The following is a 3,660-nucleotide window of genomic DNA, read 5'->3' as shown; positions in this document are numbered from 1 at the left end:
ACCAAATTTTCCAAACCAAGGTAGTGTTCCGTCTTCATCCATCCATCCTTTTTCATGTACGTGAACGTAGACACCGCTGGGTAAATTTTCTTCGGGCATTGTTTTTCTTTTAAAAATTAACATTGTTGTTAGTTTTGTTCCATCTACACAACATGCTAGCACCACTGTATAATGCGTTTTTTCGTGTCCAGTAGTCTTAACAGTAATAGTTTTAGTAACTTTTATATCAGTTGTTCTATTGCTTGGAACATCAAATGTTAAAGGCGTTTCATCCATGTTTGCTATTTGAGATAATTCAAATGGAGTTTGTTTTTTTCTTAGCTGTATAATATACTTGTGAAAAGCACAAATTTTCATCTCAAACTCATCGGGCATTCTTTGAGCAATTTTCGTTTTAGTTCTCATAACTAGGCCTTTGCGTTTCATGAACCGATAACACCACGATGTATGACCAGTAAAATCTTCTAAACTATTGCCACATTGCTTTAAAAATTATCATATTTGTAGAAACGGATAGTCCTTGCCCTCTCTGAATTCACAACCCATTCGTACTGTTTATTTTCGAGATTTTGCCATTTTGATTTTTTTCCTCAGAAATTGCCTTTATCACTTTTAATCATTTTCAATTCTTCTTCTTGTTCGCGCCAGAAACGAATCATTTTTCCTGTTGGTGGAGGACCAAAATATCTTTCGGCAGCTCTGTTTCCATGCTCTTTTGCATAATTAATCACACTTAATTTAAATTTAGCTGTGTATCACAGTCTCTTTTCTTTAGATATCGTAAGGGGTGAAAAAATAGAACGAAAAATTAAGAAACAACTATTTTGCTCCCGAGGCCTAAGATACGGTACTTCGGCTTTCTGTGACGCATCTAACTTGACAGTAAGCACGTGCCAGACTGCCGAGTATCAAATAAAAATTGAAATACCGATTAGGCGATTACCGACGCTAATTGCATTAAGCGTTCTGATTGGTCAAGCGCATTGCACATTTGAATCCAAGACAAGCACTCAAAAACGATTTTTTATTTGTTAAAGTTAGGCCTGAAACGGTCTTATTCTGCTCCACATTAAACAGGGATCGTTACAATCTTTTTCACTCTCATCCACATATTATCAGGCGATTGTTGTGGTACAGATATTTAGAGCTCGATTTTCTGAACAAGTTTTTTTTTTTTTTACATTTTTAAATAGACTCTCTACTCGAATTCTTGGAAAATGAAAGGAACAAAAACAGGATCACTTTGAAGTGAAAGACAGTTTCTGATATAATTTCTTGTCTGATTCTTAATGTATTTTTAAATCATAGTCTTAGATCAGATTGAACCTGGAACTTTCAAGTTAGAGTGGTGAGACAAAAAGTGAATAGTATATATATGTCTGTACGAGTTTACAACAATCATAATTCTGTCCGAGAGCTGAAGAAACCGAAAGCGGCAAGTCTAAAGGCTTATTAACGCTAAAAACTGGGTTTCGATACCTGTGTTGGGCACAACACAAATTTAACCAGAAGACCAGTCAAGGGAGGAAGAGGTCTCAGAGTACCTGACCCTCCTAGGTCACACGACCTAAATTCCGATCAGGAGATCAGGCAGACCAGTCAACTACATATTTCAAACGGCTAACAGAAATCTTCGGCTTATTTGTTGTTTTTCGGGGGTTAAGCACAAAGCAACAGAATGGGACGAAATTATGGTTAACTCTTTCAAGGAATTATGGTTAACTCTTTGAAGGAATTATGGTTAACTCTTTCAGGGAATTAGGTTTAACTCTTTCAAGGAATTATGGTTAACACTTTCAAGGAATTAGGGTTAACACTTTCAGAGAGTTAGGGATAACTCTTTCAAGGAATTAGGGTTTACTCTTTCTTATTTTTAAATAGCAGATTCTATTTTCGGTGTAAATCTGTAAAGAAGAAGCAGCAACTCAAGGTTAATGGACAATAATACGTGGTGGATAACCCGTGTGTGATATTTAATAAACAAGAACACTTTTAAATAAATAATATAAGCAATTTTCCCTCAAAGAAGACAGCTTCTACACCATTACAGCGTCTCGTGAACGTTGCTCGCTCTTCCTTTTCTATATAAAGCTTTATAAGTGTTTTATACAAACCACTCAAAAAGATTCAACAAAGGATTTTAAACATTTGTATCCAAGTTACCATAGTAACAGCGTATACATACAAAACAAAGATTCAACAGAGGTTTCGAAGCTCTTTCATCACGGTTACCATAGTAACAGTGAAGATATACAACACAAAGAATGAAGATTCATCACAGGTTTCAAATCCCTTGCATCCCGGTTACCATAGTAACAGTGCACACATACAGCACAAATCTCAACCGAGGTTTCAAATCTCTTAACCAGAAGAAGAGTTGGCGGTGGGCGGTGATGACTAGCTGCCTTCCCTCTAGTCTTACATTGCTAAATTAAGGACGGCTAGCGCAGATAACCCTCGTGTAGCTTTGCGCGAAATTCAAAACAAACAAACGGTTTAACTCTTTCAAGGAATTATGGTTAACTCTTTCAATAATTCCCTGAAAGAGTTAATCCTAATTCCTTGAAAGAGTTACCCATAATTCCCTGCTTCCGGGAGTTAATTTTAAACCTGTAAAATGCGACAGCAAAGACTACTTTTCAAGTTTACCTAATGCGTTCTTTTCTGTGTCGTTTAGTTCGGTTTATTAAAACGTATATATTTCAAAAGAAGATCTGTTTTGTACTTTAATGAAGAAGCGATTTCATGGTTATGATTTTCTCTAGAAAACATTTTACTGCTGCGGTTATCACCGACGTTTTCATATTCACTCAAATGTTAATGCTAGCCACGTAAAATGTTCGACTTATTTTACATTGCTATTATGCCCTAAACTGAAAAGAATCTTTTTTTGAATTACATTTTCTTTGAAAGTGTTCTTCATCATATGGAGGTGGTAAAAACTATTTTTCTGTACCACAATCGACAAAGTTTTCAATTCATCTTTACTTTATACAGCACGCAAAATCGACATTTTCCCAACAATTCAATAGCGTTGCTCTGGTAACAAAGTTTTTTTTTTCGGTTTACTTTCTTTTAGTGTTGAATTATAGGTAGGAGTTTCAAAAAAAAAAACTTTTCTTGCGGACGTCTCCTCTTCCGAGAAAAATTTCATATTGTTTAAAGCTAGCATGGCCTTTCACATATCTTATATATATATACTTTTAAATTCTGTTGTCGTACAGCCAAATATAGTCGAAGAAAACTGTAAGCTAAAGAAAACCAATGAAATATAAAAGGTTAAAATACAATACTTTACAATCTATTAGTATATGCTCTTCTAATGCTTGAAAATCTCTAAGGGACCAACTAGGTTAAGAATGTAGTGTTTAAAAGTGTAATAGGCCTAATTCTAATGTCTTATGACAAGTATCATACTTCGCCAGATTGTAAATTTTGTATACTAAATGTTTGTTGTTGCATATATATATATTGGACTGTACATATATTGTAATCAACGAAAGCTAAACACAATTTGCAGGTACTTTGACTCAAACTAAGAAAGTGGGAAGAGCAGATACACCTTAGTAAGAGAGGTATTTGAAAAAGTAGGACCTACACAGCGATAGGGATACACCACATACCACATTAAACCACTAATAGTTAACTCTGAGATACTTC

This window comes from Limulus polyphemus, unplaced genomic scaffold (genome assembly GCF_000517525.1).
Source record: "Limulus polyphemus unplaced genomic scaffold, Limulus_polyphemus-2.1.2 Scaffold8001, whole genome shotgun sequence".
NCBI classification, from domain to species: Eukaryota; Metazoa; Arthropoda; class Merostomata; order Xiphosura; family Limulidae; genus Limulus; species Limulus polyphemus.
Note: the sequence above shows the minus strand (reverse complement) of the source record.